Here is a 16,087-nt window from a genome sequence, read left to right as displayed (position 1 = left end):
GTTGCAGGTAATTAAAACCACATGACTTCTGACTCAAGCTCTGATTTCTGATCATAGTGACCATCGTAATCCCAGAAATGCTCTCATTTGTCTCGTTAGCTGAAAATGTCTATGTGTCAAGGCCATCCCATGGCTGGCAGCTACTGCCCCTTAATGCAAGCCAAACTATGATCTTAGAGATGTTCAGAAATCTTGGTATAGCTGCAAAGGGTAGCAGCTTAAGGAAGCGATCCCATAGACAGCTGTAGATGATGATGGTGATACACATATACTCAGCCCTCTTTGTAGATGAGTTTCTATGAAGTCTACATGAATTATTACAGTCTGTCTTTATCATACCCCTACTATTACCACTTTATAAATGAAGAAACACAGGTGCAAACAAATTTCAAAGCAGTGAGAGATAGAACATACAAAGACAGAACACTGATCTGCAGCCAACAGCTCTCAGAAACCACACCCTCATATCTACATTGACTAGCTCAGAGAGCCAGCCTACTGCAAGTCAGACATGTAGGAAGTGTGAATGCTATCCTAAGAAGCAACCTGGGAAGCTAAATAACAACTTGTGTAACAATCATCGCCAAATGCCTAGGACTTGACTAATAACTGAACACTAGTGTAATTCTTGTTCCTGCTTCCAATTTAGGGCCAACCAAAAAAAGCCAAAAATGCATCTCATAGGCTGTCCCGTGTCTAGTGAGCCAGGCTCCAGCTCTTCCGTACCAACAATCCCCAGTCAGCCTTCCCATTCCTATTTGCCTGTAAGTCTCTGCCAAATATAAATGACAGTGGTTCATTCTCTTGCTATAGCACATCCTGAATAAAAATCCTTTGCTGAGGCAGGCATTTAGCCTGATGGTTAAGAGCTGGTTTAAAAGACCTCATCCCACGTTCAAGTACTAGCTCCTGCTCATGCCTCCAGATCCCTGCCAGTGAAGAGCCCGAGAGGCAGCAGTGATGGCTCAAATAATTGGGTTCCTACCACTCCTGTGGGAAATCTGGATTGAGTTCCTGACTCCAGGCTTCAGCCCGTCTCAGCCCCAGTCATTGTGGACATCTGGAGGGTGAAGCAGCAGATGAGAGCTTACTCTCTCTCCATCTGTCTATCAACCTATCTCTAGCTCTCCCTTTCTGCCTCTCAAACAAATTAATTAAAACAAATGGCCTTTGATCGTTCCTGCTTGCTTGGTTTCTATTTCTGCAGCTGTTTAAGATTAGATAGCATTTCAGCGGTAGATCTCAGATTAAATTCAGGCGTTTGGGCCCAGAGTTTGCCATCTGAACTTGACTTTGGAAATGCAGAACCTGCGTCAGGGCGCTCAGGTGAACTCTCCGACGAGCAGCTGCAGCTTCTCAGCCTTTGATGGCTGACCTCCCTAACTATTCCACCACCTTCACTGCGGCCTCCTAGCTCAGGGTTTTCAACATCAATGTCATGGACATTTTTGCTATGACGGTCCTCTGTTGTAGGAGACTGTCCAGTGCAGTGTAGGATGTTAGAAGCATCCCTGGCTTCCAACTACATAGGTGTCGGGAAATTAGGCACAGGAGGCAATTCAAAGATAGCGCCTGCGGGGAAATTAGGCACACGAGGCAATTCAAAGATGATGCCCAAAGGAAGTAAGGTGGGCGGTACCGAAAGTCGTTTAGCACCAAAGCTGATTGGCCACACAGCATCACGGAAGGTGAGGACCACTGATGACGAGTGTACAGACATGCGGCTGGTCCTGTAGAAAATCACCCCGTAAAATGACCTTTTAAGTAATTGGTTAGTCCTTATGCCCTGCCCCAGTAATCCTGTGGTCTTGTGCTTTAAAAGGCTTTGCTACATGAGCAATAAACTGAGTTCTTGCTTGCTTGACTTGACTCCCCACTGCGTCTGTCTCCGGGATCTGGAGGCTGGGGAACGGGCAAGCAGCACACTTACCTTTCTTCAGACTCAGTCCGTCCTCATTCGGGTGGACTAAGACCCTGCATTTAGGTGTTGGTTCTACCTTCCCAAGAATGTCTCCAAATACTGCCCTGGGTTGTGGTGGAAGGGGGGCAAAGTCGCCCCCAAATCAAGAACCACGTATTTGGCTGGTGCCGTGGCTCACTAGGCTAATTCTCCGCCTTGGGGCGCCAGCACACCGGGTTCTATTCCCGGGTGGGGCACCGGATTCTGTCCCGGTTGCCCCTCTTCCAGTCCAGCTCTCTGCTGTGGCCCGGGAGTGCAGTGGAGGATGGCCCAAGTGCTTGGGCCCTGCACCCCATGGGAGACCAGGAGAAGCACCTGGCTCCTGCCATCAGATCAGCGTGGTGCGCCAGCCGTGGCAGCCATTGGAGGGTGAACCAACAGCAAAAGGAAGACCTTTCTCTCTGTCTCTCTCTCTCACTGTCCACTCTGGCTGTCAAATAAATAAATAAATAAAAACAAAACAAAAAAAAACCCACATATTCATAACGGGACTTTGAAGAACTTTAAAATACAACAAATCATTTGGAGATCTATTACAAATTCCATTTGATTCAGTCTGGCTGGGATAAGGCCTGGGAGTCACAGTTCTTAACAGCTCCCAGGTGATCCTGGTCTGAATATAACACTTTTGAAGCAAAATTCAAGATCAAAATATTTTCTTTAAGGTGTGATTCCTCAGTCCCAATTCATACGCTGGTTCAGAATACCTGGGTTGGGCTCAGATTTTTTTAAACAAGATTTTAAGGTGTTTATATATACATGAAATAGTGTGGTAACCCTGGTATTTTAGTAATCTAGGGTCCAATATTCAGGGGTTCAGACACTGTGGAATCAGCTTGGAATTCCCTCAGGATATCATTCTGAATGGGACCCAAAGTTGTGAAAAAAAAAAAAAAAAACCAGTGATAAAAGCCCAAGAGAAGGCTTTTGTATGCTGCAGTCACTAGAGAGAAATCCTCCAGGTTCTGTGCACAGGAGAAACTGACTCCGGCTGCCTGAGATAGGTACAGGCCGTTCTTGGGGAAGAAAGGGTTCCACAGAGGCTCAGGTAGGAGGCATGGAGGGCAGGTCCAAGATCCAGGTGGTCAGGACCAATCAGGAAGATCCTACAGTGAGTATATTCCCAGACTTTTTTCTCCTTGGTTACTCAGCCTGAGATTCAAGACAAAAGAACACACCCCAGGGAAAATTAGTTGTCTAGGTTGGTGTTGGTTATAGACTTGTCCTAACTTATTCTGAAATCCACAGATATGCATTTCCTGTCAGACTATTAATAAAATCATTTACTGCATTAAGTTATTTGAGTTAAAGCTGTGTTTACTCAATATTCACTGTAATAATCCAAAAGAGATGAGAGAGGCAAATGAAGGGGAAGAATGGAGAAACAGAATAAAGCCAATTTTCTCTATTGTTGCCTTATTTTCCAATAGGGATACACTCTAAATCCTTGCTGTGTACAAAAGAAGGCAGGAAAAAATTACCATCTGTGAGCTGAGCTCTGTGCTAGAAACTTTATTTACATGATCTAATTTAACCTCAAGACAATCCAACACAACAGATTTTATTGCCTTCATTTTTCAGACCACGAAACCAAATCCCAAAGACTTTAAGCAATTTTTCTGTGTCCCATGGCTAATAAGACTGAAATCCAGGTGTCCTCGATTTCTCTCTGCTTTAACTACTACAATAACTAGCAACCAGACATTTCTACCCCTAATTATGGCCCAGATGACCATAAATAGTTCCATAACCCAAAGTCCCATTACTCTGAGGAGCCTCCTAACTTGTCTTCAGTCTCCCACTTTTGAGATAGGATCAGGTTCCTCCACTCTCACTCTTATTCCCCCGGTCCGTGCTCTGTGCTTAAAAAACTCCCCATTGCCTTTGATATTGATATAAACCTGAACTACTGATACAATAGAAAATTTGGCACCTAACTACCTTTTCCATTTTATTTCTTACAATTCCCTGTTCCCACTGTATCTGCGTATGGTTTTCAAGCCAGACCAATTTGCTTTTTTTCAACAATCTCATGTGTTCTCTAGTCCTCTCCAACATGTCATTCTCTCTGCCTAATCATCCCCCTCTCTCTCCCATATAAACTTAATTCTCTAGAATGTCACTTCTTCAAGATAATCTGCAGTCCCCCCACTTTTTGTTCCCCATAGGCCCTGTACTTCCTGTCATGTCATACAACATATTTTGTTTGTGGCCATGAGGATTCCATCCCCTAAATAAGGACTGCATAAATCAGTGATCCAAACTCCTAACCCATACTCCTTATCAGCTATTCGTGGCCCATGACTGAGCCCGGAAGAGGAGTAAGGCAGGTGCATTCCTGGGCGATGTGGAACTCCTCTTGATGTAGGCAGACATATAGGATAAACTGATCAGATTTGTGAGCTGGAAGACCTCACCTTCACCACATCCCTGTGTGATTGCATCCCCCCACCTGACCACACCTGTGTGCCCACCTGCCAATCAGACTAATTAACCACTCCCTTTTGGAAGTGTATTAAAGGCCCGAAACATGGTGGGCCCAGCCCTTTTTCCCCCTTTTTTGCCCTTCTTTTTCCTCCCTACCCTTGATCCCCCTCCTGTCCCTGCACCTTCGGGGTGCGTGGCCTTCGGGCCACTCGCTCTGTGCTTTCCAGCCTGCATGCTCCTCCGCGTGGCTGGCTCCTGGTGCTCAGTGTGAATCCAGATTTCTCTCTTTTAGATAGAGCCCTCGCTCTCCTATGCATTTCTCTCCCTATATAAAAAGCTTCAAACTTATGCTGCTGCCTGGTTTATTTGTGCCAGCATTCATAATTCTTCTCTGAATAAATGGCAAGAGCCCACACAGATTATTAATTTCAGATATATTGATAAGCAAATCAGTAACACTCTTGAGTTCTGCCTTAGCTGGAGGGTGCACATCATCTTTGCCAAAATTGTAGAACAAGTGCAGGGTATGTTCTTCTACATGTGTTCTTTAGTTCCTCTTCTTCTCCACAGACATCAAGACGTGTGTTGTAGGCTGATGGCTCACCCTTGCTCTCCCAGCCTCCTCTAGCTTCCTCTTCTCTTCACAGGCATGTTCTCCAGAACCCATATCCTTTCACTTTCCCATGCTTCTCTCCCATTGTCCCTATCCTACACACAGACACACAGAGGTAGGGGAAGCACAAGGCACCATGCTACGCATAGCAAGATATTCAGATAGAGAGGATCCTTATTGCCTCCAAATCTAATGGAATTGAGGCACTAGATGTGATCTGCAAAGAGTCTTTGTGGGATGGGCTGAAGGGGGAGGAGCAAGAAATAAGTATCCGGATAGTTGCTGACAATATACCCAAACACCAAGACTTCGTGGCATATGACACAGGATAAAAATCACTAGTTAATTAGAACCATCTGGTTATACAAATTTTTCACATTCTCTCTATGCGTTTGGATACCTTTCAGACAAAAGTCCTGAAATTAATAAAACATGGATATAATGGATGAATCTAAACTCAACTTTTTTCCATTTTATTGATGGCATTTCTCCTCCTTTTGTTTTGAAGGAAACATAGCTCTAGATAAAATGTCTCAGAACTCACTGTAGTATTTGTACTAAGAATTTAGAATGTGCTTCTTAAGATACTAGAAGATATTTTTAAGAAATTTCTAAGTAGTAGGTTCGAAAGCAAAGTATTATCAATTTTTCCTTAAGAAAGTAAGGAATCTTGCCAAACAAAAGCATCTCTGTTCATACTAGCCCAAGCCTAACATTATTAGCACACTCCGCCCATGCCCTGTGCTGTCGATAATGAGCAACCAGAGGAGAAAAGAGACACGGCTCCAGTCACTGATGACTCTCCTGTAGCTGGTAGTGAGGGTTTGCACAGAGACTTGATGCTTACCGCATAGTAATCACAGATACTCAAAATCTTAGCCATCTTTGTAGACACAAATGAGTTGTCAACACCTGTTTCAAGGCCTCTCAGACCCTCATCTTTGGAATTCATCTCTGTTTCTTCTGTTTCTCTTTATACTTTGTTCCATTTATCATAGTGTAGACCTGATTTAGAATTAATTGCTTACATGTTTGTTTATCTTCATTACTTATTCAAATTCATCTTTGAAAAATTTCCATGTGCTAGATATAAAAATAACATTTTATAATTCTACTGCACTTTCTGGTTAAAAAATTCCTTGTAACCCAAAATTTCATTTTTGTTCAGGCCTGACATAAACTGTCTGAGACATGAAGGGCTACTCCTCAGTGACATGTTGGAACTTGAAAAGGTTGGAGTGGAACAGCCTCATATTTGAATTCCATCTCTACGATTACTAACTGTGTGAACATTAATACTCATTGTATTGTGCTGAGCCTCAGGCTCCTGCAAAATATGGAATAATGTGAAGCTCTGTTTTATGTATTTTTGAAAATCAAATATAATGATGTAAAGGTCTTGGCAGAAAGTGCCTGATATATAATAATCAGTCAGTAAACAGCAACAATAAATGCATAAACAAAATTATGTGATATGGCTAATTTAAAGGCAAACTTTGAACCAAGATCTCAACTCCAAGATCAGTGCTATCTTGGGCATACACTGCACTGCCTGATGAGACATTTCTTCACATCAGACAGCACTTTAAGATTACTTTTTTTATCTGTAGAAAGGTTTACATGGCATTTTTCAGTTTAAGAGGACTCAAAATTGTTAAGTAAATAGAAAGCATTAATTCACTGAGCTTCCAGTCACCATAATTCACTTCACTAACATCCCAGAGTATCCTGTATTCCAATATATACCAGCTAGGATGATGTTTCTCTGTGATCTACAGAACACATGACAACAGTAACTAAAATTCATCTAACCGCTTGTTACAAAGAAGAGAAAGACAAGGGATTCAGATAGAGAAGGGTTAGCTAAGTTTAGAGTATGCAAGCATATAGTATCTGCCCCAGGAAGAATTAATAAATTACTTCTACATCAAGTTGCATAAAATATTCAAGTATTACAATAGTCTTTTATCAAGATAAATTTTAAACATGACGAAACCTTCACTTGCCAGACTGAAGAAAAATTAAAAATCAATCACAATTTAGAGTGCCCCCTGCCTAAAGTCACATATGTATTGAAGTGTTGAGTGGGGATGGAGATTGATTTAGAATGTACCAGGAAACAGAGTGAAGGTTTTACATCTCCCATCTTTTACGGCTGCCATTAAATTGTTCTCGGATTCATTCAATGATATGGATGAACCTTAGAGGCATTTTGCTAAGTAGAAGCAGCCAATTCTAGATGGCTACCTCTTGTACCATTCTATTCATATCAATGTCTGAGAAACACAAAACTCTAGGGAGGGAAAGCGGACCAATAGTTTCCAGAAGGAGTGGTTAAGTATAAAGAGGGACTAGATTATGGAGGCAATGATAGGCACAGAGTGATTCAATATACAGTACCTGCCTTGGGAAGATCAAATATATTATTCTCCTATTAATTGTAGAAAATGTGAAATTACCATGGTCTTCAGAAGAAGTTTTCAGGTGATAGAGCTGTTCCATACGGCACTGGAGTTGTAGGTATATAAATGTATATTTGTCAAACTATATAACACTTTCCATCACAAAGAAGGAACAATGATGTGTGTCAACTATAAAAAAAAAGATCAATCTAGGCTGGCAGTTGGCCTAGCAGTCAAGACACCAGTTAAGACACTTGCATCTCACATCAGTGTACCTGGATTTTATCCCCAGCTCTGGCTCCTGACTGCATCTTCCTGCTAATGCAAACCCTGAGAGGCAGTAGTGATAGATGAAATAATTGCATTCCTACCCCATAGGAAACATAGACTGAGTTCCCAGTTTCAGGCTTGGTTCCAGATTGGTCTCAGATTAGTCCCAGTAGGCCACTGCAGGCATTTGATGAACAAACCAGTGAAGTGTGTGTGTGTGTGTGTGTGTGTGTGTCCCTATCTATCCATACTTACCAAGATAAATTATAATTATATATAATTAAAAAAATAGAAATGGATGGGTTAAACCATTACTTGAGATAGCCACATCCCATATTGAAGTGCCTATTTCAATCATGGCTGCTCATTTTGTGATCCTGCTCTTTGATAATATGCTTGGGAAGCAGCAGATGATTGCTCAAGTGTGTGAATCCCTGCCATCCATGTGGGAGATCCAAATGGAGTTCCTGGCTCCAGGATTCAAACACTCAGCCTTGGTGGTTATCATCTTTTGGAAACTGATCCAGCAGATGAAAAATTCTCCTTCCTTCCCTTCCTCCCTCCTTCCCTCTTTCTCTCTCTCTCTCTCTGTCCCTTTCTCCCTCACTCCCTGTCACCCTGCATTTCAAATAAATAAATGAATAAATCTTAAACAATAATAATTGATCAGAATACTGGATGATGATGTTCATATTGTAAAAAATGAAGCCAACTGTATTTGGAGGTATGATGTAACTGCAATATTAGGGATAGGAAAAAGGAGATGACATAAATCATTTTGGAAAATGGTGTTCAGAAAGAAAAAGAAACTATGCGTAAGTAATACTCTTGATTTAGTAAAGCTGTTTATCAGGAAGGTGTCGCTCCCCGTCTTCATGGAGGAGCGACACTGAACCCTGCCTAGGCTTCATATCTGAGTCACGGCACCATTATGTCGCTCCCCCTCTTCACGGAGGAACGACACAGGACCCTGCGCTGTTCTTTTGTCTGCTTGGCCCTCCCCGGGTTTGCTGCTGGTTCTTCCCGGGTTGGCTACCGACCCTTCCACCTCCGTGGAAGGGCGGTTCCCCCTGCCACTTTCCCCACTTCCGTGGGGGAGCGGCACACCGCCGGCCGGCTCTCTTGGGGGCTGCACAGGTGTTCCTTCAGATAGATGTTCCTGGTGCATGCTGTCTCTCTCCTCCTTTATAGCCCTCTTCCACCAATCCCAACTCTGCTACCCACACGCCGAGTACGCTGCTCTCCTCCAATCAGGAGCAGGTCCTACAGTTTATTGGTTGAACTGGAGGCAGCTGTGTAGAAGCTGTTTCCTCCTCTCCCAGCGCCATATTGTGGGAGAGCAGATGCATAGAATAAGTCTTAATTCCAGTAACAGTCTAGTCCGAGTTGCTCCCAGTTGCTCCCCACAGGAAGGTACATGCCAACAATTATGAAACTGCCTTACATGTATACTAGGGTTGGACAAGTAAATAAATGGATGGTGGTGGTAGCTGCCACGTTTCTCACCATTAGAGAGCAAAGTCACAGATACACAAGAACGAAAGGCTGCAATAACTTTTTGTTACAGGATTAGAGACATCAGTATGAATCCATGTTTACTTTAATGCACATACCGAAAGGGGGTAAGTCCAGGAATAGCTATGGCAAAGTGTGGTTCAGTACACAGACATAGCTGACTTCACTCTGTATGCTGAGTGAGCCTACAGTGACACTTCTGGAGCAACAATCACTCGCCGTACCCAAATTATGGCTCCAAAACAACATCCTTTTAGAAACGAATCCACACTCCTAAGGGAAATGGCTGACTCCAGGGCTGTAGCAGAGAGCATACTAGTTAAGCACGGAGCATTTGATTATAACCAAGAAATGTGAAAGTGCAGGACAATAAATGGATGGAGGCAGCTCAAAGGGACACAGAGCTAAAATGACAGAGCTCCCAATGACCAAAGCTGGAATAATGCATTCAACAAAATAGCAGCTTACTGAATCATAAAACCATGACAAAATAAATAAATGGGAGAGATGAGACAGTATTCTTACAAAGGAATTCCAAGTACATGTAGAAACTTCACCTTTCAACAGGTGGAACTTAATCTCTCCAAACTTTTGAATGAGCATTGGACTTATAAAATTGTCTCCAAAACATAGTATATGACAAACAGAACTCAGTGATTTCATAGTGAGAAAACCCACCCAATACTCTCTTAGCCAAGTGACCCAGGTGATTATCAGTGATAGTCAGTTACACATGACATTATGTAATCAGAAGGGCACTTTTTCCCTGTGGTATTATTTTTTATTTCATTTAAGGTATGCAAATTTCATGTATTTCACATGTATGGGTTTAGGAACATAGAGATATTTCTCATACTACCCTCCCTCCAGCCCATGCTCTCATGCTTCTTCCCCCTCCCTTTCCTTCCTCATTTTCCCTCTCTGAGTCCCCCTCCTTTCATCTTTTTTCTTTAATTTTTTGAACAGAATAATTTCAATCCATTCTATAATCAAAGGCTTAATGCAATGCTATCCGTAATATTCAAGTAGTAAAAAGTACAAAGAGCACAATTCCACAGGAGTATAAAAAGGGGAAAAACAACAATAAAGCCACAAGATGTCCATTTCATTCCTATATGTTATTTATTACACATATCAGAGAAAACATAATGATATTAGGGATAGGGAAAAGGAGATAACATAAATAATTTTTGTCTTTTTGAGATAGGCTTTTTTCACTAAGCATAATGGTTTCTAGCTGCATCCATTTTGGTGCAAAAGACAGGATTTAATCACTTTCATGCCTGAGAAGTATTCAATAGTGTAAATATTTCTTTATATAGTCATTAGTTGATGCACATCTGGGTTTATTCCACATTTTGGCTGTTGTGAATTGAGCTGCTTATCAAACCTGAGTAAAAATAACACTTTCATATGCCTATTTCATTTCTTTTGGGTAAACTCCCAGGAGTGGTATGACTGGGCCATATGGCAGATCTATTTTCAGGTTTATGATGAACCTCCATACTGCTTTTCACAATGCTTATGCTAGCTTACATTCCCACCATCAATGGATTAGAGGTACCTTTTCCTCCATATCCTCGCCACCATTTATTGTTTTTCTTTATTTCTGTATGAGAGCCATTCTAACTGGGGTGAGGTACAACAACTTCATTGTGATTTTTATTTACAATTCCCCAATGGCTAGAGATCCTGAGTATTTTTTCATGTGTCTGTTGACCATTTGTATTTCATCCTCTGATAAATGCTTGTTCATGTCCTTTGCCCATTTCTTAACTAGATTGCTTATTTTTCTGAATTTGAGTTCTATGAGCTCCACATAGATTATGGATATTAATCCTTTATCAGTTGTATAGCTTGCAAATATTTTCTATTCTGCCAGCTTTCTATTCACCTTATTGAGTGTTTCCTATGCAATACAGAAGCTTCTTAGCTTGAAGTAATCTAGTGTGTTCATATTTTCTTTAATTGCCTGCGTTTCTGGGATCTTTCCTAAGAAGTCTTTGCCTATGCCAATGTTTTGCAGAGTTTCCCTCTAGTAGTTTGATGGTATCATTATAGATTCAGACCCTTGATCCATTTACAGTTGCTTTTTGTATAAGGTGTAAGGCAGTTGTCTTATTTCATACTTCTGCTCATGTAGATCCAATTTTCCCAACACCATTTGTTAAAAGAGACTTTCTCCAGGGATGGATTTTAGTTCATTTATCAAAGATTAGTTGGTTGTAGATATGTGAATTAATTTCTGGTGTTTCCATTCTATCCCACTGATCTATATTTTTGTGCCAGTACCAGGATTTTTAGATTAAAACCACATGTAGTATGTCTTGAAATCTGGTATTATTATTATTCTTGCTTTGTTTTTGTTGTTTACAATTGCTTTAGCTATTAGGGGTCTCTTATGTTTTCATATGAATTTTAACATCATTTTGCTCAATCTGAGAAAAATGTCCTTGGTATTTTGATTGGGATTGTACTGAATCTGTAAATTCCTTAGGATAGTATGGACATTTTGATATTAATTTTTCGAATTCATGGACATGGAAGATTTTTTCCATTTTTATCTATGTCTTATCTATTTCTTTCTTTGATTTTCTGTAATTTTCATTGTAGATACCTTTTACATTCTTGGTTAACTTTATTCCAAGCTATTTAAATTTATTTTAGGTACTGTGAATGGGACTGATCTTACAAATTCTTTCTCAACGTGGTATTGTTTGTGTATACAAAGGCTGTTGATTTTTTTGTCCTGCAACTTTACCAAACTCTTTTATGAGTTCCATTAGTCTTTTGGCAGAGTCTTTCAGTTCTCCTATATATAGGATCATGTCATCTGCAAACAGGGATACTTTGACTTCCCCCTTTCCAATGTGTAACTCTTTGATTTCTTTTTCTTGCCTAATGAATCTAAAACTTCCAGAACTATATTGAATAGCAATGGTGAAAGTGGGCATCCTTGTCTGATTCTAGATCTTAATGGAAATGCTTCTTACTGTTCCCATTCAATATGAAGCTCATAGTGGGTTTGTCATATACTGCCTTGACTGTGTTAAAGAATGTTCCTTCTATACCCAATTAAGGTTTTTATCATGAAAATGTACTGTACTATATCAAATGCTTTCTCTGCATTTATTGAGATAATCATATGGTTTTTATTCTTCAATTTATTAATGTGATATATCACATTTATTGACTTGCATATGTTGAACAATCCTGCAAATACTAGGGATAAATGCCACTTGAATGATCTTTCTGATGCATTGTAGGATTCTGTTAGCTAGAATTTTGTTAAGGATCTTTCCATCTATATTCATTAATGATATTGGTACTTAGTTCTCTTTGTTTGTTATGTCTTTTTCTGGTTTTGAAATTAAGATGATGTTCGCCTCATTAAAGGAGCTTGGGAGGACTGTCACCTTTTCATTTGTTTTCAATACTTTGAGAAGAATTGGAATTAGTTCTTTAAAGGTTTGGTAGAATTCAGCAGTGAAGCCATCTGGTCCTGGGATTTTTTTGTTCGGAGGGTTTTTATTGCTGATTCAATCTCTGTCTTGGGTACTGGTCTATTTAGGTTTCCTATGCCTTTATGACTTAATTTTGGTAGATTGTATGTTTCCAGAAATCTGCCCATTTCTTCCACATTTTCTGAATTCTGGCATATAGCTGTTTATACTAATGTAGTAATTCCTGTGGTATCTGTTGTAACTTATTTTTCCTGTGGTATCTGTTGCAACATCTCCTTTTTCTTCTCTGATTTTATTAATTTGGGTCTTCTTCTTCTTCTTCTTCTTCTTCTTCTTCTTCTTCTTCTTCTTCTTTTTGGTCAGTTGGGTCAATGCTATATCAATTTGGGGGTTTTTATTTCTTCCCTTAATATTAATTATTTCTTTCCTCCTACTAACTGTGGGTTTGGTTTGTTCTTGTGTTTCTAGGTCCTTGGCATGCATTGTTAATTTATTTGATGATGTTCCAATTTCTTGATGTAGGCACTAATTGCTATAAGCTTCCCACTTACCATTGCTTTTGTTGCATCTCGTAAGTTTTTCTATGCTACTTTGTCATCTTTACTCATTTGTAGAATTTTTTTCATTGCCTTTTTGATTTCTTCTATGATCAGTTGTTCATTCAGAAGCATGTTGTTCAGTCACCGTGTGTGTGCATATTTTGTAGAGATCCTTAAGTTCTTAATTTCCAGCTTCATTCTGTTGTGGTCAGAAAAGATACATGGTATGATTTCAATTTTGATTTTGCTGAGACTAGCTTTAAGGCCTAGTATATGATCTATCCTATAAAAAGTTCCATGTACTGATAAAAGAATGTGTGTTCTTCAACTGTGGGATGAAATATTCTGTAGATACCAATTAGGTCCATTTGGTTCCTAGTGTAGATTAGCTCCACTGTTTCTTTGTTGATTTTCTGTCTAATTTATCTGTCTATTGAAGAAATTGGGGTGTTGAAGTCCCCCATTATTATTGTTAGAGTCTATGTCTCCCTTTAGATCTATTAACATTTCTTTTAAACAGCCAGGTGCCTTGGCATTGGGTTCATATACATTTACTATACCCAAAACTTCCTATTTAATTGATCCCTTAATCTTTACATAACACCCTCCTTAGTCTCTTTAATGGTTTTGTGTGAAAATATACTTTGTCTGATATTAGGATGGCTACACCTGCTCTTTTTTACTTTTCATTAGCACAGAATACCTTTTTCCATCCTTTCACTCTCTGTCTGTTGTATCTTTGTTGGTGAGTGTCGCTCCCCCTCTTTGTGGAGGAACGACACTAAACCCTGCCTAGGTTTCTTATCCGAGTCACGGCACCATTATGTCGCTCCCCCTCTTCACGGAGGAACGACACAGGACCCTGCGCTGTTCTTTTGTCTGCTCGGCCCTCCCCGGGTTTGCTGCTGGTTCTTCCCCGGGCGCTCTCTCTGCACACGGCGGCTTCCGCAAATCACACAGCCTAGCTCACAGTCTAAGTTCCCCGGGCTAACCTGGCGAATTCAACCTAGCTCACGTCTCCGCTTCGGTTTGGCTTCCCGTCTTTTGCTCCCCGGGCTAATCTGACGGATTCCAACCTAGCTTACGCGTCTCCACCTCTGGTTTTAGATTTTCGCCTTTTGCTCCCCGGGCTGACTTGACGAATCCCAAGCTAGCTTACGTCTCCGCCTTGGCCTGCCCCCGCGGCTACATCCTCCCTAACATATTTTTCTCTACCCGGTATGTTTCCTAACTTTTCTTCCAACAATATTCCCCTCTCATTTCTCCTGGCTTCTCCCCACAGTCCGTATCCGAGTCTGTTTGTTCTAGCTTTCACTTTTGCTTTCAACCTGCAGTCCGTATCTGAGTCTGTTTGTTCTAGCTTTCACTTTTGCTTTCAACCTGCAGTCCGTATCCGAGTCTATGCCTAGGCTTTCGATAGCTTCTTCCGGCACCTTTTCCATCTGGCTTTTCCCTAGGCTCTGCCCTAGTCTCTCTCTCCGGTATTTTCCCACTTTTTCCCGCTTCTTCCCTCCTGGTTTCCTATCCGAGTCATGGCACCATTATGTCGCTCCCCCTCTTCATGGAGGAACGACACAGGACCCTGCGCTGTTCTTTTGCCTGCTCGGCCCTCCCCGGGTTTGCTGCTGGTTCTTCCCGGGTTGGCTACCGTCCCTTCCACCTCTGTGGAAGGGCAGTTCCCCCTGCCACTTTCCCCACTTCCGCGGGGGAGTGGCACACCGCCGGCCGGCTCTCTCGGGGGCTGCACAGGTGTTCCTTCAGATAGATGTTCCTGGTGCGTGTTGTCTCTCTCCTCCTTTATAGTCCTCTTCCACCAATCCCAACTCTGCTACCCACATGCCGAATACGCTGCTCTCCTGCAATCAGGAGCAGGATCGGCTCCTGCAGGTCATCACTCAAGTTGGCGAGAGGCAGCTGCGTAGAAGTTGTTACTCCCTTCTCAGCACCATATTGTGGGAGAGCAGATGCATAGAATAAGTCTTAATACCAGTAACAGTCTAGTCCGAGTTGCTCCCCACAGGTGAGGTGTGTTTCTTGTAAGCAGCAAATAGATGGATCTTTTTTTTTCCAATCCAGTCAGTACGCATCTATTAATTAGAAAATTTAGGCCATTTATATTCAAGGTTATTACTGATAAGTGATTACCTGGTCCCGACATATTTTTTCACACAAATGTTCCAATTGTTTGGTTTAGATTTCCTTTGTACTTTTATGGGAAGATTTTCTGTCTTCACATTCTTTCATAATGTTCTCTATTTCTATTTGTAGTACACTCTTAAGAGTCATTTGTAAGGCTGGATGAGTCATGGCAATTTCTTTCAATTTCTGTTTATTTTGGAAGATCTTTATTTCACCTTCACTTATAAATGAGAGCTTTGCTGTTTACAGTATGTCTTATTTCTCCTCATGAACCTAGAAATTAGTACAGTGCCTGGCACATAGTAGTAAGTCATGGCTGAATATCTGTCAACTGTTTAAATGTGATCTTAGTAGCCCCACATCTTCCATCTTTCTGGTTTGTTTTATCAACAGAATTTCAGGTTAGATGCATCTGCAAAATCCTGGAGCTAACTCATTACCACTGATCTGACAACCAGCTGAATTTATGAAGGTGGTGGAGTACCAAAATGCTGGGTCTCCCCTCTGTATTCTTAACCAACACTGCCTCCATAATGTTGGCTATGTTGGCTCAATCTGGATCACAGAAGCATCTATCCTTTTGTGTAGACACCCTTATTCTCAACACTCTGACAAGTTCTCTGCATTTATTCTTCCAAAGATGTATTCACTGATTACTGCACAAGATTCACTCCACTAACTCATGCCAAGAGTTCTCTCTGGAAACTTCACAGAGCCAACTCAAAGTTGACTGCAGAAAGTTGTTCTGCAACTGACAA

The 16,087-nt window shown here is 41.2% G+C and overlaps 1 protein-coding gene across 32 annotated transcripts in view; it reads right to left on the bottom strand.

The window, feature by feature from the left end:
- Positions 1-16,087, bottom strand: part of LOC138850199 (uncharacterized) — a 458,403-nt gene that overhangs the window by 205,555 nt on the left and 236,761 nt on the right. Inside the window, exon 5 of one of the 32 annotated variants that reach the window (XR_011389864.1) lies at positions 2,711-13,389. The exons of the other annotated variants lie outside the window; for them this stretch is intronic. The gene's annotated coding sequence lies outside the window, so the exon portion shown is untranslated. Of the gene's footprint in view, positions 1-2,710; positions 13,390-16,087 lie in introns of those variants that run through there. 32 annotated transcript variants of the gene reach the window in all.

The sequence above is a fragment of the Oryctolagus cuniculus genome, chromosome 6, assembly GCF_964237555.1.
Source record: "Oryctolagus cuniculus chromosome 6, mOryCun1.1, whole genome shotgun sequence".
Classification (NCBI taxonomy): domain Eukaryota; kingdom Metazoa; phylum Chordata; class Mammalia; order Lagomorpha; family Leporidae; genus Oryctolagus; species Oryctolagus cuniculus.
This window is presented reverse-complemented; position numbering and strand designations above follow the sequence as displayed.